Here is a 24860-nt window from a genome sequence, read left to right on the forward strand (position 1 = left end):
GGTCGACTTCTTTTATTTCTTTATTGAGGCTTCGCCGCCATGAGCCTCTGGGTCTGCCTCTGCTGCGATGTCCCGCTGGGTTCCAGTCTAATGCTTGCTTACAGATTTCGTTTCCGCCCCTACGTAGAGTGTGGCCGACCCAGCCCCACTTCCGGTCCCGAATTTCTGTTGCTATCGGCCTCTGGTGACAACGACGATGGAGCTCATTGTTTGAGATCCAGTTGTGAGGCCACCAGGCCCGAATTATATACCGCAGGCATCTGTTAATGAACACCTGCAGCCGTTGAGTGTTCTCCACTGTGTAACCGTTCGGCTACAAAATCCTTGCATTTATTTAAAATTAGGTGTGTGTTGAAATGTTTCCAAACTGTTGTGTTCTTTTTATTATAATTGTGTTGGGTTAGTAGGATTAGGGAAAGACGAATTGTATTATTAGTAATAAAATCCAGTTCGAAAATGTATGCAAAATTTATAAATGGGTGAGGTTGATCAACTGTGGTAGAAAGTGGGAGAAGGATTCGTGTTGGATGGGTGGAAACAGTCGACATGGAAGACATGTGGAAGGAAAATGGAAGGAGGAAAAATTGCGCGGGAAACTGTATGAAAAGGGGAGCTAGCATACCTTTGGGGAGTAGTTGGCTCACTAGTAAATCGGCGTTCGTGCGACACATTTGTGAGTGCGTGATTATCCAAAGTGCTTTAGTAGTACGAAAGTGAAATTGGCTTTAGTGAACGACCTCTTCTGTTCCCAAAAACTCGTTCAGGACCTTTTTTTCCGTTTGTTAAACCAACAGATCGGTAACCGCACAGTGCACGATCGGTCAATTCAACAATCTAAGTTGAGTTGGCCTAACAGTAAAGGAGCGAAACTCCAGACACCACTTCCGCCGGAGCAACCCTTCTCGGCGTGACCAATACGATCTCGTCCGTGGTCCGTCGATAGCGTCAAAGAAGGGAACGCCGTTGACCCCCAGCTACGAAGCTAGCGTCTCTGGCGCGCCGCCATCGCGCCAGGCCCAGAAAACGTTCGATTCCGCCATTGGATCGTGCTGATCAAGCCAGTAACCCGCCATCCCAACGGACCCAGTCGTCAAACCTCCTCTCCGCAACAAATACGAGCGCTCGTCAACGTCGTCGAACATCACCAACGGTACGTACCTACAACGGATGCCACCTACCCAGATTGACCCCATTTTGCAATAGTATAATAAAACTAAACTCCCAATCCATAATTGTTTCTAATAAACCCATAGACCCACACATAGAGTACAGTTCATCCCCATTTAAAGAATTCCACAGTTTGCGTACCCGTTGTTCCGCGAAGCCCCTCCAGATTACCCAGTAGCATGCCGGCCCTGCGACACAGTTCAGGGGTCTCATGCTACTGAGCTAGTTATCCGGGAGTCGTTGTCGTCGTGAGGCTTGAGAGCACGCCGTATAAGTCTAAGATAGTCTCAATTGGCGACCAACGTTAAAGTCGTGAACGGTAATCGGAGGATCGATTAGTATTTTTAAAAAAAATCAGGGATTTTTTTTATCCGGACAGCAGGTGAGTGCGCAATCAATTAGTAATAACTTGATTGTGCAGTTCGACACTTGATAACCGCTAATCATAATTTGCGAGTTGATGAACTGAAGCGTGAATACATTGGCTACAATCGGTTCGTGAAAATTGAAGAAAGCAGTGCAGGTTGGTTGGTTTCTGGAACGTACACAAGTTTGAAATTGGTGCGGGTGACTAACCTAAGTTGAATTAAATCTATAAATATTTGCATTGAAATAAATTTTCGAAGGTCCTGAATGAGCGAAACAAAGACAGCAAAATATAGCACGGTTTATTGAATTATTTCCTTATTTTGCATTTTTTTAAGTACTTGAACTAAATTTTATTATTATTATTACTTACAGTCAATTTTTTTTTTTATTACATACATTGAATTTTTGAACTTTATTTTACTTTATTGAATTTCTTAACCTAGTATTTAGACTTATTTATAATGGATTCGGAGTATGTGCGAATGTATCGTTCGATGAATGTAAACCATCTGCTCGATGATGAGTTAGAATACGAGATCGCGTTACGCAAAGTTGCATTTTCTAGTGGTGAATCTAGGGATATAAAACGAAGAAAGTTACGTGCAACGTTAAAAGAGGAGAGAGAATCTAACAGCTTTGTGTCGCGAAGAATAGCAGAAGAAGCCCGAGAACCGGAAGCACGACAGGTAGAAGAGAAACTGACATTAATAAGGGATTCTTTGGAGAATCGGAAGGTAAAGAAAGCAGATTTTCCGCAGTTGGGAACGCGCTTAGTCCATTTGTACTTTCGATTACTAAGGTTGAAACAAGTTTTCAACACAAATGGTGTGGAAGAAATAGCGCTGAGACTTTTGAACGAATACTTTTCCGTAAATAGTAGGGACCCAGAGATAGTAGGAGAGTGCTCTAAGAGGTTAAATGAGAAGCCAGGTCATTTGAGTACCCAAGATTCAGATTCAGATGAAAATGAAGAAGTGGAGAAAGAATCGGAACAGCAAAATGAAGATGAAAGTGAGGAAGAATACGAGTTTACCATGAAAAACACGCGCAGTAGGCGATCTAGTACTCCGATTAAGAAGAGTGACAAATTAATTGATACTGATGAATTAGTTGAGAAGATCATGTCTCGAGTAGATAAGGCCATCACAGCTAAGCTGGAGGCTTTGAACATTGCAGTTAGAGAAGAGGAGCCACATAAAGGCGCAAAGAAAAAGAGTAATCCACTGAATAAGTTAAATACAGGGGAGATTAAGGAACAGACGAGATCGAAATTAAGAGGAAAGCAGCAGTTTATTATTAAGGGTGAAGGAAGAAATCAAAAAGAGAAGTTAAATACAAGAAAAAGGACGGGTGTTGAGTCATCTGAATATAACAGTGATTCAGACATCGAAAGTGAGAGGGCTAGTGTACCGTCCGACACAGATAGTGAAACTGAGCAGGATAGGACCAGAAAAACATTCAAGCGAAGGCCTAGGCCAGTCTGCGACTGGAAGTTGAAGTATGATGGAAGAGATGAAGGGAGAGGTTTAAATAAATTTGTGTCAGAGGTAGAAAATATCAGTAAGCGTAGCTTGTTCAACGAAGCAATTCACTTGTTTTCCGGTGACGCCAGGGCATGGTACATAGAAGGTCGGAAGAACAGGGAGTTTCGTAATTGGAATGAGCTGGTAGTTGAATTAAAATTGGAATATCAACCCCCAGATCTTGACTACCATTACGAGCAGCAAGCATCATCACGGAGACAGAAAAGAGGAGAAAAATTCCAGGATTATTATCATGCGATTAAGGAAATTTTCGAGCAGATGGCTGTTCCTCCTACGGAGCAGCGAAAGTTCGATATTATTTTCCGAAATCTCCGTTCGGATTATAAAAATTCGCTTTTGGTGAAGGGAGTTCGAACGTTGAGAATGTTGAAGGTGTGGGGTAGAAAGTTGGATTCGGCAAATTGGTTTTTGTATCGTAAACAGGAGGGAGATCAAATGTCTAGATCAGCGCAGGTGCATGAACTTAACACAAGTCCAGCTCAAAAGGGACAAAGGTTTGTACGGAGAGACTGGAAGGATTCGAACTATAACAACCGAACAGAATGGAAAAATAGAAATTCTATCGGTTTCCAGGGACCCAGGTCTGATAATACAGGCTACAAGAAACCTACACAACTACCATTCAAAACGGATCAGTTAAAATCAAAACCGATGACGACAACCCCAGAACCTATGGAAGGAAATAGCAGGGAACTTTTACAGAGAAGAGTAGATACTTATCGCATTCCGGAGAGAACCATTTGCTTCAATTGTCGAGGTAATTACCATCATTCTAGTGCCTGTTTAAAACCTAAGGAAATTTTTTGTACGACCTGTGGATTTCAAGGATTTTCTCGGCTGAATTGCCCATTCTGCGAAAAAAACATGAAACGGTCGATGTGAGAGGTCGTCGACGCAGATATAAAAAGCCTCTAACAAAATTTGTCACTGCCACCCGTGAAATAGGGGAGTTTATTGTTCAGGTAGAAGGGGACAACCGACCTTTCGCAAGAGTTGATATTATGGGCATACAAGTAACTGGTTTGTTGGATTGCGGAGCGCAGATGGCAGTATTAGGAATTGGTGGGAGAAAACTAATTCATGATTTGAAGTTGAAGCTACAACCAACAAGTTTAAAGCTGACTACTGCTGGGGGTAGCAAATTAGTGGTAGAGGGATATGTCAATATGCCCATGACATTTAACGGAAAAACAAAGCTAGTCACTACCATCGTGGCACCAAATCTCAAGCGTCGTCTCATATTGGGAATGAATTTTTGGAAACTCTTTGATATAGAACCTAAAGTAAACCAATCAATTGGTATTATAGAGGAATTAGAAACCACACCAGAAGAGGATCTCGCTTTGACAGTTGGAGAGAAAAAGGCTTTGGAGGTGGTTAAAAAGGACTTCAAGGTATTCAAGGAGGGAGATCAATTGGAAGCAACCCACCTAATTTCTCATAAAATTACATTCGAGGACCAGTTTAAGAATGATAGCCCAATCCGTTTGAACCCGTATCCCTGGTCCCCAGAAATTCAGAAGTGCGTCAACGTAGAACTAGATAAATGGATTGCATCCGGAGTAGTAGAAAGATCTAATAGTGATTGGGCATTATTGATAGTACCAGTAACGAAAAAGGCAGATTCCGGAGAACAGGGGCGCATAAAAGTTAGGATGTGCTTGGACGCACGTAAGCTCAACGAAAGGACCCGAAGAGATGCCTACCCCTTCCACATCAGGACCGTATACTTGGAAGATTGGGAGCCTCTAAATATTTGTCAACAATCGACTTATCCAAAGCTTTTTGGCAAATTCCTTTGGATCCCGAATCTCGTAAATATACGGCCTTTCAGGTGTTCGGAAGAGGATTGTTCCAGTTCACCAGACTACCATTTGGGTTGGTCAATAGCCCAGCAACATTATCGCGATTAATGGACCAAGTGCTGGGGTACGGTGAACTGGAACCAAACGTGTTTGTGTATCTTGACGATATAGTTATTGTCAGCAACTCGTTCGAAGAACATCTTCGGAGTTTGCAAGAAGTAGCCAAGCGTCTGAAAATGGCAAATTTATCAATCAACATGGAAAAATCTAAGTTTTGCGTGTCAGAACTTCCATATCTAGGATTTATCTTATCGCAGTATGGTATTCGACCGAACCCAGACAAAATAGAGGCGATAGTTAACTTTAATCGGCCCACGTCAATAAGATCGTTGCGACGTTTTTTGGGCATGGTTAACTATTACCGGCGCTTTATAAAGGATTTCAGTAAGCTGACGGCTCCCTTAACAAATTTACTAAAGGGGAAGCCTAAAATAGTTCAGTGGGATGATGAAGCCGAAAATTCATTCATAGCACTGAAAGAAAAACTGATAACAGCGCCAATCCTATCTTGTCCAGATTTTAGTGAGCCGTTTACCATCCAAACTGATGCAAGTGACATCGCCATAGCAGGAATTCTTACACAGGATATTCAAGGGGAAGAGCACGTAATTGCTTATTTTTCAAGAAAGCTAACAGTGTCTCAACGTTCCTGGAAAGCTGCAGAAAAGGAAGGCGTAGCAGCACTAGAAGCTATTGAGAAATTTAGACCTTATGTTGAGGGAGCACGATTTACCTTAATTACAGATTCATCGGCTCTCTCTTTTATCATGAATTCCAAATGGAAACCCTCTTCCAAATTAAGCCGATGGAGCATGCTTCTCCAGCAGTATGATATGGTGGTCAAACATCGAAAGGGTGCCGAAAACGTCGTCCCGGATGCACTTTCGCGAGCTATTGAGGTGGTAGAATTGGAAAAGAATGAATGGTATTCCATTACGTACAAAAAGGTTTTGAAGGATCCTGATAACTTTCCTGACTTCAAAATTGAACAGGAAAAGTTGTATAAGTTAGTTTCATCGCCCACCGACGCGATGGATTACTGCTTTGAATGGAAACTGTGTTTGCCGGAGGATTTAAGACCTGAGGTGTTGAAACAGGAACATAATGAATCTTTACACCCAGGATACGAAAAAACCATTCATCGGTTGAAATTAAGATATTATTGGCCGAAAATGGCCGAACACACAAGAAAATACGTTCAGTCCTGTAGCGTGTGTAAACAGTGCAAGCCGTCTACATTACCAACAGCTCCAGTTATGGGAGCCCAACGCTTGAGTAACAAGCCCTTCCAGATATTGGCGCTGGACTTCATTCAAAATCTTCCGCGAAGCAGAAACGGAAAGTGCCATTTGCTAGTTCTTATGGACGTATTCTCCAAATGGGTTCTGCTTATGCCGGTAAGAAAAATCGAAAGCAAGGAGGTGTGCCGACTAGTGGAGGATTGCTGGATTAGACGTTTTGGAACGCCAGAAGTCATTATTTCCGACAATGCAACCACTTTTGTTGGGAAGGAGTTCCAGGCACTACTGACTCGAAGAATGATCCAACATTGGCCGAGCGCACGGCATCATAGTCAGGCAAATCCGGTCGAAAGAATCAACCGGACTATCAATGCGTGCCTGCGGACCTACATGGATAAAGATCAGCGCTTATGGGATTCTAAAATATCTGAGGTTGAGGAAATGGTTAACACAACCATCCATTCATCAACTGGTTTGACACCTTACCGTATACTTTATGGACATGAAAAAATAATAAGAGGAGATGAGCATAGACTAGAGCGAGAAGATAAAGAAATCTCAACAGAAGCAAGGGACGACTTGCGTCGACAATTGAATGGAATAATTTTCAAAATCGTGACAGATAATTTGAGAAAGAGTCATGAAAAGAGCCGAAAGGCTTATAATCTTAGACATAGAAAATTTTGTCCGACTTACCGAGTAGGACAGAAGGTTTATAAACGCAATTTTAAGCATTCCTCCGCCGCCGAGCGCTACAATGCAAAATACGGGCCGGTGTATTTGCCATGCGTTATTGTTGCAAAGCGTGGTACCAGCTCGTATGAAGTAGCTGACAGCTCTGGAAAAGTGTTAGGTATATTTTCTGCGGCAGATCTTCGTCCGGGAGAGGAGTCCTAAAAGAGATTATATAGTCATTAAAGGGATCGAAGCATAGATGTTAACATGATTGTACAACGCATTTTATTATCCACGTTTAATGGTTGTAAACAAAACGAAGTCATCGTCCAACCAAGGGTGTGCACCCCTCTCATAGAGAAGACGGCGCTCTTGAAGTGCAGTGCTCACGAGGCGTTGAGACGTCGGAGAAGTGTAGAGAGCATGAGAGCAGCGTCGCTCGCCAGGAAGAGGAATGGTCTCAGTTGAACTCATTCCTGAGTATCATCAATGGACGAATATGATCGTAAGCTATACATAGGGAAAATAATATAGGCTTATATAGTACACTGAAGGTACAATGCTTTAATGTTAGGAAGTAATTAGTTTTAGAAGGTAGTATAAGAAGAAAAAGTAATGTTCTTTTGTATAGGCGCCTTACAAAAGAACCGAGCTAGCACGAAGAGGTTTCAGGAAGTATAAACAAAAAAACAGTAGAAATCTAAACGATCGCAGGCAGGTAGACAGAGCACTTACCCTGTACCATAGAATCGGCTTTTCATACTTCATTATATGTTATAGGCTCGTTCCGAGCATTGTTTGTTCCAAATCGGGTGGCCAACCGATTGAATAATGCTAGGAATAACCCTCATAATTTTGTTAGGAGCTGCACCATACAGGTGCAGGATATTCAATTGATTCACCACTATTTTAATTCGTTTTGTGTTCCGTTTGATATTTTTAACTTGTCTGGCAGAAAACGTTTTATCCATCTTCAACGTAACAACGTACAATATACAAGATTACTATTTAGTCTTCTCTTTTTCATTCGTTATCGTTGGTAGCATTGGATGAGAGAGAGTAATGACATATTGATCGTTTCACCATAAAGTGGTCGTGCTTAGTTTCATGTATACCTACAGGATAAATCACATGTGAGTGATTATGGCAAGTTCCTTAGGGGAATTTGGCCGTTAGTTGCCAGCTGGTTTTGAATTGTTGTGTAATGCCCCATGTAAATTTTAACTATTCTTATACTGCTTCGCGATTCGTTGGAAAGAAAAAAAAAATAATTAAAAAAATAATTAAAAAAAAAAAAAAAAAAAACAGGAAAATTTAGCCGATGTCTTCATGTTTTAGTTTGTTGATGAGTATTTTGTGTAGGTAAAAAAAAAAAAAATAAAAAAAAATAAAAAAAAAATAAAAATAAATAATTGAAGATCTTCAATTATTTACCGTGGCGGGAGGATAGTGTAACCGTTCGGCTACAAAATCCTTGCATTTATTTAAAATTAGGTGTGTGTTGAAATGTTTCCAAACTGTTGTGTTCTTTTTATTATAATTGTGTTGGGTTAGTAGGATTAGGGAAAGACGAATTGTATTATTAGTAATAAAATCCAGTTCGAAAATGTATGCAAAATTTATAAATGGGTGAGGTTGATCAACTGTGGTAGAAAGTGGGAGAAGGATTCGTGTTGGATGGGTGGAAACAGTCGACATGGAAGACATGTGGAAGGAAAATGGAAGGAGGAAAAATTGCGCGGGAAACTGTATGAAAAGGGGAGCTAGCATACCTTTGGGGAGTAGTTGGCTCACTAGTAAATCGGCGTTCGTGCGACACATTTGTGAGTGCGTGATTATCCAAAGTGCTTTAGTAGTACGAAAGTGAAATTGGCTTTAGTGAACGACCTCTTCTGTTCCCAAAAACTCGTTCAGGACCTTTTTTTCCGTTTGTTAAACCAACAGATCGGTAACCGCACAGTGCACGATCGGTCAATTCAACAATCTAAGTTGAGTTGGCCTAACAGTAAAGGAGCGAAACTCCAGACACCACTTCCGCCGGAGCAACCCTTCTCGGCGTGACCAATACGATCTCGTCCGTGGTCCGTCGATAGCGTCAAAGAAGGGAACGCCGTTGACCCCAGCTACGAAGCTAGCGTCTCTGGCGCGCCGCCATCGCGCCAGGCCCAGAAAACGTTCGATTCCGCCATTGGATCGTGCTGATCAAGCCAGTAACCCGCCATCCCAACGGACCCAGTCGTCAAACCTCCTCTCCGCAACAAATACGAGCGCTCGTCAACGTCGTCGAACATCACCAACGGTACGTACCTACAACGGATGCCACCTACCCAGATTGACCCCATTTTGCAATAGTATAATAAAACTAAACTCCCAATCCATAATTGTTTCTAATAAACCCATAGACCCACACATAGAGTACAGTTCATCCCCATTTAAAGAATTCCACAGTTTGCGTACCCGTTGTTCCGCGAAGCCCCTCCGAATTACCCAGTAGCATGCCGGCCCTGCGACACAGTTCAGGGGTCTCATGCTACTGAGCTAGTTATCCGGGAGTCGTTGTCGTCGTGAGGCTTGAGAGCACGCCGTATAAGTCTAAGATAGTCTCAACTGATACACACCATGTTTCGCTAGCATATAACAGCACAGATTTCACGTTAGAGTTGAAAATTCGTATTTTGGTGCGTTCACTTATCTGCCTGTTTTTCCAGATGTTTCTTAAACTCGCAAAGGCAGCTTTCTTGATCCGTGCGCCTATGTCGATCTTGGTACCGCCGTCCGACGCCATTTGGCTACCAAGATATTGGAAGCTTTCAACATTCTCCACTGGTTGCCCGGCTACTGTGAAACTGGAAGGAGTCACCGTGTTTACATTCAACGATTTGGTTTTGTTGACGTTGATGACTAAACCTGCCGAAGAGGAGCGCTCGGCAAGGTCGTTGAGCTTACTCTGCATATCAGAGCGCCGTTGCGCGAGGAGTGCAACGTCATCAGCCAATTCGAAGTCGTTTAGGTGCTCCATGGTTATAGGCTGCCATAACAGCCCGCGGTTTGGTTCACGGTCAATCGCACCTACCAGAATCTCATCGATTACGATGAGGAACAGTAACAGTGATAGGATACATCCTTGCCTCACACCAGCTACGACCCGGATAGGGTCGGACAGGACCCCATTGTGCAGCACTCTACACGAAAAGGCCTCGTACTGTGCTTCGATGAGGCCGATGATTTTCTCAGGAACTCCCTTGCGTCTTAGGGCGCCCCACATATTCTCGTGATTGAGACGGTCGAAAGCTTTTTCGTAGTCAATGAATACCAAGTAAAGGGACTCTTGGAATTCGTTGACCTGCTCCGTTGTCTCATGCTAGATGTTAAGTGTTCAGTCTGTGCGACCTCTGGTCGAAGACGGTGGCCCTGTCTTTTTTTTAGAATCGGTCAACCTGTTCGCGAGTCAAATCTTCAGAAAGGATATCTCAACTAATTTTTATTTAAATAGAAGATGTATTCGATAGGAATTTTCATGTTGATATTCCTCTCGATACCAAAAGTGATATTGATAATGCTCTCGTATCTTTGACAAATTTAATTGTCGAAGCCAGAGGCATTGCATTTCCTAAATGAAAAATTAAATTTAATTCCATTATTATTGCCGATGATCGCTTCATGAGCATTTTCTTCGTTTCGACCGGCTCGTCAGAGAGTATCGAGGAACTGGAGCTGAGATGGAGGAGCTCGACATTATCTGCCACCTGCTGCTCACACTGGGGCCAGCATTTTCTACAGTGGTAACGGCTATAGAAACCATGCCGGAGGAGAACTTGAGCATGGAGTTTGTTAAATGTAGATTGCTGGATGAAGAAGTCAAGCGGAAGGGAATGGATATCGAGAAAGTGGGCACGTCAAAAAGCAATTCGGCGGCGTTTTCAAGCAGTAAGCAAGAAAAGAAGAAACGGGTTTTCAAGTGTTTTGGCTGCAAGCAAGACGGGCACAAGCTGGTTGATTGTCCGATGAAAAAGGAAAGTGGAAGGAATCAGAAACAAAAATCTAAAGCATACCTGGCTGAGGACGGTGGTGTTTGTTTTGTTGGTGTGGGTGGTAATGTCGAACCCTCTGATGATCTAAATCGGTTACAATGGTTCATCGATTCCGGATGTTCGGACCATCTCGTGAACGACAAGGAGCTTTTCGAAAAGCTGAGAAAGCTAGAATCCCCAGTAGAGATTGCCGTTGCCAAGAACGGAGAGACGATTTTGGTAAAGCATTCCGGAACGGTGAAGGTGAAAGCTTTAGTGAATGGTAAATACGTTGATTGTTTCGTGCACGATGTTCTCTATGTACCTGTTTTGCGGTGCAATCTTTTTTCTGTTATGAGAGTGGATCAGATCGGAATGCAAGTAACGTACAGTACCGGAAAAGTGTGGATCCATCGTGGATCGAAGCTTGTCGCGTGTGGCTCGCGTTATGGTAAACTTTATCGTATGGATTTTTTTTACGGAAAAGCGAGGCGTGAGTAAATCTCTGTTATCTTGTGGACGTATTACAAAAGATCTCGAACTATGGCACCGTCGGTTTGGCCATCTCAATATGAACAGTATCGTTAGATTGATTCGAGAGCATATGGTGGTCGGTTTGAAAGCGAATATTGATAACGTGAAAACAGAAACCATCGTGTGTGAACCTTGTGTAACAAGTAAACAAACACGAAAACCGTTCGTGGTGCGAAACGCGAGACGATCGTCGCGAATTCTAGAGCTCATACACTCCGATGTATGTGGGCCGGTATCGCCAGTGGGTCTAGGAGGCGTATTTTGTTACTTTTATTGACGATTTAAGTCATTTCACCATGACATTCCTGATCGAGGCGAAAGAAGAAGTTTTCGAATGTTTTCGCCAGTACGAAGCCCATGTTACAGCAAAGTTCGGTCAGAAGGTGTGTCGTCTCCGCTGCGATAACGGCGGTGAATATAGGAGCAAGGTTTTCGAGCGTTTCTGTACGGATAAAGGTATCCAGGTGGAATGGACGGTTCCTTACACCCCGGAACAAAATGGGGTAAGCGAGCGGATGAACCGTACATTGGTCGAGAAGGCAAGGTCTATGCTAGAGGATTCGCAGATAGACAGGCGGTTCTGGGGACAAGCAGTTCAGACAGCAGCTTTCTTGGTGAACCGTAGTCCTTCGAATGCTTTGGATTCCACCGTAACACCTTTTGAGCTCTGGGAGAGGCGAAAGCCTGATGTTAGCAAGCTACGCGTATTTGGTTGTTCCATGTTTGTGCATATTCCGAAAGAGCAACGCAAAAAGCTCGACGCTAAAGCCTGGAAGGGGATCTTTGTGGGATACACGCACAATGGTTACCGTGTTTGGAATCCTGTAGCGAAGAAGATTGTTCATGCTCGTGACGTTGATTGCGTTGAAGTTGATTTCGTATCGGACAAGCAGAAGCATCGTAGTAGTGGCGGTTTTATCGATATTCCAAAAGTTTGTGATTCGGAATCGGTAGTTGAGGAGCTGGAGGAAATTGAAGATATCGTGTATGACGATGCTAGTGATGAGTTCGGAAGTGCTGAAGAGGATGAGTTAGTTGATACGGTAGCAGAAGTACAATGTGAAATTTCATCTGAGAACAACACGGAGGCGAGACCAAGACGACAACGATCTACTCCGGCGTGGCATGAGGCTTTTGAATTCGAATATGCTGGCTATGCTTTAAACGCGATGGATTATATTGATAATTTTCCAAGGACTGTTGCAGAGGCAATGAAACGGGATGACTGGAGTAAATGGGAAACAGCAATGCAAGATGAGATGAATTCCCTGGCGCAAAACAAAACGTGGCTTTTGACGAAGCTGCCGGAAGGACGTACTGCTGTGAGCAGCAAATGGATTTTCCGGATAAAGCGTGGACTGAACGGTCAGCCGGATCGCTATAAGGCTCGACTTGTGGCGAGGGGTTTCAGTCAGAGATTCGGTTTTGATTATTCTGAAACATACTCGCCTGTGGCTAAACTCGATACCTTGCGGACAGTATTGGCCCTGGCCAACCACAGCAAGATGGTGGTTCACCAGATGGACGTGGCGACGGCTTTCCTCAACGGAAAGCTCAACGAGGAAATTTACATGCTACAACCTGAAGGTTTCCAGCGAGGAAAAGACCTAGTATGTCGACTGAAGAGGTCCCTCTACGGGCTCAAACAGGCATCCAAGTCTTGGAATGACCGATTTGACAGCTTTATAGTGCAGCAGCTTGGATTTAAGGACACTCCTGACGGAATCCAAGTTTAAAAGTGCTCGCGTTTTCGGGGGCACACCATTCGATTCAGAGGCGGCGCTCAACTGTCATTTTTGTTGATTTAGCTTTGCTGCGTCTCAGCATGCGTGAAATAATAAAAATGACAGTTGTGCGTTGCTTCTGTATCGAGTGGTGTGCCCCCGAAAACGCGAGCACTTTTAAACTTGGATTCCGTCAGGAGTGACCTTAAGAGGAGTGCAAACGATCAATGTTTATACTGGAAGAAGACTGAACGAGGTACCGTGTATTTAGTGATATATGTGGACGATGTGGTAATCGCTGGTTCAACGCTAAAACTAGCACAAACTGTAAAACAATGTTTGGCAGCGGAGTTCCAGATGACTGACGGAGGTGACATACAGTGCTTTCTTGGAATGTGTATTGAACGTGATGTGGAAAGAAGAGTAATGAAGATCAGCCAGAAGCGGTTTTTAGAGGATTTGCTCCGGAGGTTCGGGATGGACGAATGCAAAGCTGTATCGACTCCCATGGAAGTTCGACTTAAGTTGGAGAAAGGCACCGAAGAGAAACTCACGAAACAACCGTACAGAGAGCTGATTGGTTGTCTTACATACGTGTCGTTGACAACTAGACCAGATATTGCAGCAGCTGTCAACTATTTTAGTCAGTATCAAAGCTGCCCTACTGATGATCATTGGGTACACCTAAAGAGGATCTTACGGTATATAAAAGGGACTCTTGACTTGTGTCTTGTGTATGAAGCAGACGATGCGGCATCATCTATTGAAGTATATACCGATGCAGATTGGGCGAACGACATTCTCGGACCGTCGTTCAATAAGCGGTTGTGTTTTCAAGGTGCTGGGGTGTACTGTTGGATGGATTACGCGAAAACAAAAGACAGTTTCACTGTCGTCCACTGAAGCAGAGCTTAACGCTCTTTGCAATGCTGCTTGCCATCAAATGTGGATGTCTCGACTTCTGAAGGATTTGGGATTTAAATTGCTAGAAGGAACTGTTTTCTTCGAGGACAACCAGTCAACAATTCGAATCGTGGAGAACATGAAGGAGTTCGGACGTTTGAAGCATGTAGATGTAAAGCTACATTTCCTGAAGGACCTGGTGCGTGAAGGACGAATTCGACTGGAGTATCTATGCTCGGAAAATCAAACAGCAGATATTATGACAAAGAGTTTACCGGTTCAAGCATTTCAACGTCATCGCAGGAATATAGGTCTAATAGACAGCAGCGCTTGAAGGAGGGTGTTAAGTGTACAACACTGCTGACCATTCCGCCAGTCTATGAGTGGCGATATCATTATAATGTTTCCTTTTCTTTGACATTTCATTCGACACTGTGAAGTTACAGAATAAACACGCTTTTGTTATTCTCGCATAAAAACGTTTCTCGAGTTTTACTTCTGCGGCAATTCCATAACTCTGTTAAAGGCAAACTCGCGATCCCGCGTTGAAAATTATTTGGCGAGATTTGCAAAAGAAATTAAAAAAAAACTTTTCGCTATTCTAAAAAATACCAACTTTCAGAATAATGTCTCAAATTTGGAAAAAAGTTTGAAATTAACGAAAATTCTTAAAAACCTCAAAAGCCAATTTCAGCGCTTAAAGAGGGAAATAAAATTTTATTATCGACATTCATACAAGATATTCTCAATCCAGAGAATGTTTTTGACCCTTCGTTGGGAACTAATTTGGATGAAGTGAGATTATTTTTTAATTTTCAAAACTTCACAAAAATGGAGAAACTACCCAAAATGCATGGTTTTAGAGATCAATCTAAACCATTCAAAGCTGAGAAAATAAATATTCTAAATAGCAGTTCAGCTCAATTTCCTCACCTCAAATACCAATGTGCGATGAGCAGTTGTGTTGTAAACACATGATCTGTATTTATGCAGACGAAGTCCATGCAAGCAATATCTCATCGTCTGTTTATGGTTGTTGCATGCGTATTTACAACGCTCTCTTCTTATGTCGTGAGAAATTCACAAGCGACATCACATCCTTTATAGCACATACACAGCGTGGATAGATCGCATCCGACTTGTATTCCTGCGATGATGTTCTCTCACATTGGCGGTTTTTTGGTCTCTGCAGCCGTTCGCTGATGCAGCAATAACGAGAACCAATGCTGTCTATTTTACAAAGGTTCGAACGAGAGTGCACACACGTGTTCGTGAAATGGCGAAATTCCCAGTTGTGCTTGTGACATAGGCAGTGGCTGGTTTGCTCTAGTTTCACGTCGCCAATCAGCTGATCGGACTGAGTTTCCAACACGAACAAGCATCACGCCCAACCAGACCTATGAACAAATTTAAAGCATTGATAAACAACCCCCATCGGAGCTAGACCAACAAACAATCATAATATGAGCAGTTTCTGTTTGTCGCTGCTGTCGCCGCTGTAGTCTTCGATCAAACAAGACTCGCTCGCTCGCTGCTGCTTGTTCTCATATTATAGTCCTATACCGCACGCAGAACAGTATAGGTCAAGTGAGCCGTACGGTCGTATGACATCGTCTCCGTCGGGTGTGCGACTGCGGCAGCTCAGTTAATTTTCCTCAGCGGGGAAAAGCGGTGAAACTTTTCCAAGCCAGTCTGTCGGCAAATCACGTGCTCATCGCCCATCATCGCGAAAGACATTTCCGAGCGCCGCGTGCTATTGTTTTCGGATTTGTGGAGTGCTCGACGGTTGTGCTGCAGTTTTGATGTGCCTACTGCGATTGGTGTTGCATTCAAACAAGGTATCATAATTTGTTGTAATGGAGTTAAAGTTGTGTTCACCAAATTAGGCGATAAGTTCGGTTCCGCTCTGCGTCCGCTTGCAATGAGGGAATTTGGGTTTCCCGATGTTACACAACTAGTTTCACAGATCGAACACCCCAAAAGTGCGATAGTTCTATATTTAAACCGGTGCTCAGAATGGGTGATAATGAACGAACTTCGGTGGCTTTCAGTGTCGCACAGTGAGAAGCAAAAAACTGGTTCAAAACAAAACTAAAAGAATATGGGTACTGAAACCATCGTAGAGGAACGCAGCGTTGATTACCTTTCAAAACAAAACCGCACTCTGAGTCTGACGTTGTTTATAGTGGGATGAGGTTTTGAATAAATTTCATCGGAGGAGTGCACAGAATGTGGCACAGTGCCTTATAGGAGGTATCCGCCTGTCGTCTTATTTCAACCCGGTTGCACATTTTGTCAGCATTTGCATTCTGGCTTGAGTGTGGAGTCAACCCTCCGCACATGTATTTATATGGCAGGTAGTTGCACTCCATTTTCGACGGGTTGTCTTGGCCATTAGTGTTGAGCATAGAATGAAGTGTGTATGGAAACAACGAATTGGGGAAAATAGGTATGAGCATAAGATTGGAAAAGTTATGAGCGGTTTTCTGTTTGAAGGTTGATTATTTTTTGTATTTTCGTATCTGAAATTTTACATGCTAGGAAACATAATTTACATAATTTATTTGCCATTTTGATTCGAAGCTATCCTTAGCTTAGCTTTAGCTTTGACTGACTACACATATCTATGGTTGCTACTCCGTGATTGACCAGAATCAGTGAAATTGCACAAAGAATCAAAGAATCAATCAATTTTGATTCAAAGCTATCCTCTAAAAAAAGGGCTTAAGCTAAGATGTTCAGAAAGTCATAACTTAAAAACGGTAAGTCCGATCGTTTCGGTGTTTTAGACAATGTTTTAGGTAATAACAAATATATTATATTAACAATATAGGTCACTTCGCTCTTCCCCATACATCGAATTAGAGACAGCCTTACTAGTGAATACAGCACCATCTGTTATCTGAAATGGTCAATAAACTTGTTTTGGCCATTATATTTTAAGCGTGTAGATATGACGTTTCTCCTGAAAATGTTTGTTGACACTGGTACAGGCTATTCTCATTCTACCCATTTTTGAGTAAAAAGTCACCCAGTCCAAAAAAACAGTCATCTATTTTATGGTAAACATGCTTCTACGGATCTTTAAGTCAGACTTAGGTAAAGTTTATAGATAGTCTTATATATAATGCTTTTCTCACCGAATAATAGACTACCGTGCAAATTTGTCGAAACACCAAAACAAATGCTCACACGTCCAATTGTATAGAAATTAGCGAAAGCTCACTCCAAAATATCATTCTTTGCATCTTTTTTCACACCCCAAAAAGCTCTTTTCTGTAGTGGGGACGTCATCCATATATGAAGAAACTGGTGGGAGAATATTTTGGTAGGTCAATATTTTTTGCATGGGAGTCGAATACGGCGCAAAATTTCCAATAGATGAACGAAGATAAATCCTCTGTCTCTAAACGAACTGTCAACCATGTTTCCAAACTAGCATAACGTCACGATTTCAATGATTATATAAAGCGGTGTGATGTCATATGCGTTTGGTACACGGTTAAAAAACGAACCCAACCATGCTTTCGCTCATCTATAGATTCTACTATCTATAGTAAAAGTTGTTGGCGTTGTAAAATGGTTAGAAATTGAAAAATAAATCCATTTTTTCTGATGGCATTTTATCCATTGAACGCAGTAGGCTTCCATGAAGTATTTCACTATTTTTAACTTACTTATGCTTTCGTGAAGCATGTTGTTAAATCCGAAAATGATGAAGTTCAATTTACCCAGATTTGGGTTCAAATGGCACAGATTCATTTTGACGTATACCCAGATTTCGACAACTTTCTAGTGGTCGCAGAAATGGGATAAATCTACCCTGTCACTGGGAATCTCAGAATAGCGTGTACTGTGTAGGCACGAATCTACTTAGCCCAGGTAAAATAATCAAATTTCAAGCTCACTAATTCCTAGAATAATTTAATTTATACAATTGCTTGACATGGTGTATTGTTATGATTCGCAATGAACCCCGCGCCAGGAGGAACTGGTCGCAGTGGTACACCTCAACAGAAATAAAAAAGACCATCTGCTGGATGGAAGTGTCCAAACTCCAGAAATCGATGGGCCATGTTTATGGTAAGCTAACTCGCCGAAAAATGATCGATAAAAATCTCAAACAAGATAAACTAGCTAGTAAAAATTTGTATCGATTCCACAGTTTTGCCATTGCGTCCTTTTCATGAAGGACTCTTGCTATTTAGATTTGACACCACTTGCGTCAATTAGCGTTGCGCGAAATTTTAGTGTGTAGTAGTTGCATTTCTGCCACGGGTGGCGCCACATACGCTAAAGCATGGGTCGCCAGTATTTCATGAGAGTGAGCTATATTGTTAATATAATATATTTGGTAATAAATAGAGCTTTAAAAAAACTACAATTTAAAAAAATCGGTTTTTATAGTTAACTTATAAATAAAACTTAACAATCAATTTCCTAAAATAAAAAGAATTTTTTGATATTGCATATCAACGCTGTAACGGACATCATATGTATATTTTGCATGAATCAAGATACATAAATGACAAATAATGGACAAAATAGTTATATTTTAAAAATAAGATGATTTTCTAGATCGTTTTCGATTTTTTTCAAGTTTATAACACTTTCGACTTTTTAAGGAATAAATGCATAAATTGGTGGTTTGCTTATCGCAAACAATAAAGTTGTTCCAGAAGCTATCGTTTCATTCCAAAAACCAACTTTTTATAGAAAGCTTATATACCGTGTTCTTGTGTAGCTAGTAAAAAACATTAGCCAAATTTTCCGTTAGTAACACCATTTATACTATGTATCGACTCTATTTTTTACGGAATGTTCGTTTTAGTCTACTTTCCCATTAGAAAAGCCGCAGCGAACGCACACCAGTTCCGTTTTAGAACCACGCACGTTTCTTACCTTTCATGAATGGCTCCGAACGAATACAAGAACAATCGTAAATCAAGAATATCAATGTTTTTTACCTGACCACTTATTAGCTATGAGGCTGCATGTTACTTTCTCTGTGTTCAACGAACTCAGGAAGTAGAAGCAAAAATCAAGACTTACCAACCTAGCAGTGACGGTGCCTTTCTTGAGGACAAAGATAAAAATAGCCCTTTAAGGTTCCATTATTTCAATTTGTTTATTTTTATCTCATATCACCACTTTTACTTGAACTAAAAAAATAATATATTCTTTATTTTTTTCTTGAGTAGTTACACTATCAAAAGTTTGAATTTACATTGATTCCATAGCCTTTTGGTACACTTAATGAACGAGAAAGGCAAAACACCTGAATGTCGTCACAGAAAGAATTTGCACAACAGGCTGCGTATGACTTATGCATATCGTGATGTCGCATACAGACGTTCCTCAGGAATGTTCAGATCCCCGCGAAAGTTGAGGAGTTATAGTTGAGCAGCTGTTAAGTGTGATCGATTCGAACGGTTGACGAGTCGTGATCAAACAAGTAAATTTGAATTACGGTCGAGTTTGCGGGAGGACGTATTCAGTCTGCAAAGCCTGTCCAGGATGTCGACAGTTGATGGCTTCGGTGGTGATTGATTGCCCATATTCTCAGAACTGTTGCTGTAACCTGATGCTAATCATTACTAGCGGAAGATAGGCTAAACTCCATTAGTTATGTTTTCAATACTATTCCAAGAATGACTACATACACCATCTCTATCAGCAGCAGTTTTAGCCATTTTCTAATCTTTACGGTGCTTAATGTTTTACAACCACCGTACTGCCGCGATTCGCATAAGAGTCCCATGTCGATTTTGACGATTTTGATTTTCTTTCAGGAATAAGCTTAAAATAACCTCATATTTAAGAAAAACTGATAAAATAAAAGACTTTGTTCTAGAAATTTGAAAATCAAAACCCACTTGTGTTGTCCCATCTTGCTATTTATTCGCATAACAGTCACATTCCAGACATTGATACACTTTTGCACAAAAAATAAATACGATTATGGTCCATTTAATAGTTCCATAGCAATTTATACAGATAAAGAATATTATGCAAAATTTGCAGGAAGATTGCAGGTTTTATCAATTTACTAGATTTTTTGTAAAACGAGTTTGTAAAATTCAACGGCATATTACTCAAGTTGAACGGGGGTTGCTAAATGAATTTGAGCCATCTTTTATTGGCCCAGATATAAGCAGATGTGGGGCCCTCCTTAGCCGTGCGGTAAGACGCGTGGCTACAAAGCAAGACCATGCTGAGGGTGGCTGGGTTCGATTCCCGGTGCCGGTCTAGGCAATTTTCGGTTTGGAAATTGTCTCGACTTCCCTGGGCATAAAAGTATCATCGTGTTAGCCTCATGATATACGAATGCAAAAATGGTAACCTGGCTTAGAAACCTCGCAGTTAATAACTGTGGAAGTGCTTAATGAACACTAAGCTGCGAGGCGGCTCTGTCCCAGTGTGGGAATGTAATGCCAATAAGAAGAAGAAGATAAGCAGATATATCGTACAATATAATTATTTAATTCTGCAACATATTACTTCAAAACAAAATTTCATTCCGATTTATGAAATTCACTAATTTTACGGTTGGCTTACGGTTGACTTTTGAAAAATCAAGTTATCAAGCAAATAATGGCTTGATAACTTGATATTTCAAAAGTCAGAATTATCATCTGCCCTATTTATTATGGATTGAATGAGCTTGAACTGACTGTACATAGTTGATTCGAACTGTTTTACATTGCACTTCTACACCCAACCGGCGATTGTTTGATTTTCTAACATTTCTGTATAAGAATCAACCAAAACCTGTATAAGAACTGGGCATATGCGAAATTGTTAGATTCTTATACAAAAAATGTAAGAAAAGCTTACAAAATTGTTTGTATAAAAATCAAGCAATTTCGCATATGCCCAGTTCTTATACAGGTTTTGGTAGATTCTTATACACAATTGTTAGAAAATCTAACAACCGCCGGTTGGGTGTATCCAGTTTTCCGCGAGCGGTAATGGCCGCCAGCTTGCCTACGGGTTGGTCTCTGATTTAACATTTGTGGAGGTCAACTGCACCCACCGCTCCGAGCATTCTGACCAATGTCGCATATAAGAAGGTGCTGATTCAGTGAATTCAAGCCTTCTTATATACAACATTGATCAAAATGCTCGAATGGTGGGTGCAGTTGACCTCCAGAAACGTCAAATCAGAGACTAACCCGCAGGCAGGCTGGCGGCCATTACCGCTCGCGGAAAACTGGATACAAAAGAAAGAGCGTTAAAATTCAATTATCGAAAAGCACGTTTCAATAGCTCTTAAGTGTTGATCAAGATGTTCACAGCTTAGCGTTTTTAGCTGTTTCTCAACAGATCTGATTCATTTTAGCTCTTGCTTTTAAATGCATCATAATAATCATTAGGCGATAACAATACTTTCGCCTTACCAACAAACATTTGTTTACTTTGCTCGATAGGCAGACGTGTTGACAGTTCAATAGGTGGATTTGGCTTCACTCTTTGTGCAACTTTATGTAACACACTCTGCTGCGCAGTAGTAACCATCGATATCAAAAATGCATTTAACAGTGCACAAAATGTGGGTCCCTGGCTACTTGTGTAGAATCCTCAAGAGCTACTTCCAGAACCGGATTCTGGATAACAAAACGAATTCGGGGCAGACGTCGATTGGGATTATGGCGGGCACTCCGCATGGCTCCATAAACGGCCCAACGCTGTGGAACGCTATGCACATACAACAGGCTGCTAACGCTGAAGGTCCCCAAAGGTGTGAAGATCTTCGGATTCGCGGATGACGTCGTCCTAACGATAACCAGAGAGCCAGTGGAAGAAGTAGAAATGCTAGTGGCGAAAACGACCGACTCTGTTGAAAACTGGATGAATGGAGTCATGCTGCAGCTGGCTCACCACAAAACAGAAGTGATGCTGGTCAGACTTCCGAATCATCCAGCAAATGCTCAGACCGCATCGTGCTTTCGTGCTGTGCGGTTCTTTCTCTCTTTGCGGAAGGAAGTTTTAATACTACCCGAAGCTATTTTAATTTCAACAGTGCTTCTCAACGCTATTTGCACCCACTGATCCCATTACGATCTTTGCAAGGACCCGTGCCTTCGTTTTACGTTGGACCCGTTTGCGGAAGTAAAATTCCGACAAGCGGTGGTAATCCTGCAGGGACACCGTTCTGGGAAAAAACCTCTTAGAAGGTCACGTCTCCACGCTCAGCAATGAGTATTAATAAAAACAAGAGGAAGGGGGAGTCTCTGAATTCTCCACTTCCTTCAAAGAAACAAGGTTCCAAGACCGTCCTGCCCAAGCGCGGAAAAAATAGAAGGAAGCTGGAGACTTCAGATATTCCTTCTAAATCTAATGTTGACATTGTTTCTTCTCCTATCGAACTGAGCAATCAGTTCGATTTGATTAATGGTGAAATTGAGCAAATCGAATCTACCTTTAGCCCAGGTGATTCGATTCATGCGAAGAAACAAAGGATTCCGCCAATTGTGGTATCTGTTACCGGGTTTTCTGGCTTTCGGAATGAAATCTTGAGTAACCTTCAGGGGATCAAGGTTTCATTTCAGATTGCAAGGAAGGGTGACTGCCGCGTTTTGCCAGGATCCTTTGACGATCGCAAACGTCTTCTAGAGTATTTAACTGAGAAGCGCCATAAATTCTTCACATACGACGACAAAACTGAGCGATTGTTCAAAGTCGTCTTGAAAGGTCTCCCCAGTGATGATAAATCACTGGATGAGATTAAAATTGAAATTTCTCAATTACTTGGATTTTCACCAGTCCAAGTAATTAAGATGAAAAAGAAATCCCACTCTGGTACTTCCCAGAGGGGCATTTCTCAAGAATTTTATTTAGTTCATTTTAACAAAAGTGAACTAAATAATATGAAAAGTTTGGAAAAGGCCTGTATTATGTCCCATGTCCGTGTTACATGGGAACATTTCCGCAGGCCTGGGGTAAATTTCCAAAACCCCACCCAGTGCCGTAAGTGTCAAAAGTGGGGTCATGGAACCAAACATTGTCACATGAATGCTAAATGCATGATTTGTGGTGGAACCTCTCACGCCAAGGACGCATGTCCTGTGAGAGAAGATTCCAATAAATTTAAATGTGCAAATTGTGGGGGCAATCATAAATCCAATTTCTGGGAATGCCCTTCACGCAAAAAAGTTGTGAATTCCCGTGCAAAATTGATGACGGGAAATTCCAATCGGATCCCAGATTCGACGGGTAGAAATTTTTCAAACGCTCAAATTTCGAAACCAGTTACCGGTCGAGCAATTCATACCCACCACAATTCACAAACAAATTTTGCCGCTCGTCAACGGGTAGCAAGCACTTCAGTAAATTCCAATTTTTCGAATGTACCCACGTATGCAAACATCGCTGCTGGTAGACAAAATTTCTCTTCTCAAAATGAGGTTTATACCCATGTCCCAACGGAAAATAACGGTCATGTTGCCGATTCAGGTAGCATGACTGCTTCCGATTTTGATTTTCTAACTGAACAATTGCATCACATGATTGATGCAATGTTCAAAGCAAATACCGTTCCTGAAGCTGTTCAGGTTGGTATAAAGTACACACAAAAAATTGTTATCGGACTCCGTTTCAATGGATCCAAATAATTGTGTGAAAGTTCTAAATTGGAATGCCCGCTCTCTAAAGGGTAAGGAAGATGAATTATTCAACTTCCTTTCAGTTCATAATGTGCATATTGCCATTATAACTGAAACGTATTTAAAACCAGGACTCTCCATCAGGCTTGTAAAATGTCGTCTACATGTCATTTGATTAATTTGTTAATAACTTTCTTCAGAAGTTAAATTCACATCATAATTTTAGATGTACTCATAACGCCTGAGTAGGCCTATATTTTTGTTCAAGGGTACATTGCTCTAAATATAACATCTAAGGCTGGAGAGTGAAAACTCTTCAAAATGTCACGTGTCATTTAACATAATGTCATTTGAATGACATTTGGCCTCCCACGCCCCAGATTACATATTTGCAGCAATGTCTTGTTAGACAAAGTTGTAGGTACATTTAAGCGCTATAAGTTCGTCATTCATCAAGAATCAATTGCAGAGATCTGAAAAAAGTTCCGGGAAAGTTATGCAAACGAATGCAAATGACATTTTACAACACTGCTCTCCATTAAAAGAAATCCAAACTATTTTATCTACAGAAATGATCGTCTTGACAGCGCCTGTGGTGGGGTCGCCATTGTCATTAATAGACGTATCAAACATAAATTATTTTCTTCGTTTGAAACCAAAGTTTTTGAAACCTTGGGAGTTTCTGTTGAAACAAATTTTGGACAATTTTCCTTCATTGCAGCCTACTTGCCTTTTCAATGCAATGGGCAGCAAAAGAATTTGTTGAAAGCTGATCTTCAAATTCTGACTCGCAACAAATCAAAATTCTTCGTAATTGGTGACTTCAATGCCAAACACCGTTCATGGAATAATGCTCAAAGCAATTCCAACGGCAAAATTTTATTTGAAGATTGTTCTGCGGGATATTATACTATTCAATATCCCAATGGCCCTACTTGTTTTTCTTCCAGTCGAAATCCTTCTACAATTGATTTAGTTTTAACGGATTCAAGTCAGCTGTGTGGCCAATTGGTAACTCATGCTGACTTTGATCATCTTCCTGTGACATTTGAAATCTCACAAGAAGCCATTTATAATCCAATCAGCTCTACTTTTAATTATCATAGAGCTGATTGGGATTTATATAAAACGTATATCGATAGGAATTTTGATGTTGATATTCCTCTCGATACCAAAAGTGATATTGATAATGCTCTCGTATCTTTGACAAATTTAATTGTCGA

General features: G+C 41.4%; 1 protein-coding gene and 1 long non-coding RNA gene across 4 annotated transcripts in view; one reads left to right on the forward strand and one right to left on the reverse strand.

Moving 5' to 3' along the window:
• The window catches only part of LOC134223652 (equilibrative nucleoside transporter 1), a 164384-nt gene that overhangs the window by 13657 nt on the left and 125867 nt on the right, over positions 1–24860 (forward strand). Inside the window, exon 1 of one of the 3 annotated variants that reach the window (XM_062702843.1) lies at positions 15524–15870. The exons of 1 other annotated variant lie outside the window; for it this stretch is intronic. The gene's annotated coding sequence lies outside the window, so the exon portion shown is untranslated. Of the gene's footprint in view, positions 1–15523; positions 15871–24860 lie in introns of those variants that run through there. One more of the 3 variants, XM_062702853.1, reaches the window with a different exon arrangement.
• On the reverse strand, positions 1677–8038 carry LOC134208256 (uncharacterized). The gene is made up of 4 exons (XR_009978578.1): positions 7597–8038; positions 7139–7371; positions 6883–7079; positions 1677–2109 (listed from the first exon to the last, which is right to left on the reverse strand). It is a non-coding gene; the product is annotated as an uncharacterized LOC134208256 (long non-coding RNA).

This window comes from Armigeres subalbatus, chromosome 1, assembly GCF_024139115.2.
Source record: "Armigeres subalbatus isolate Guangzhou_Male chromosome 1, GZ_Asu_2, whole genome shotgun sequence".
In the NCBI taxonomy this organism is placed as follows: Eukaryota; Metazoa; Arthropoda; class Insecta; order Diptera; family Culicidae; genus Armigeres; species Armigeres subalbatus.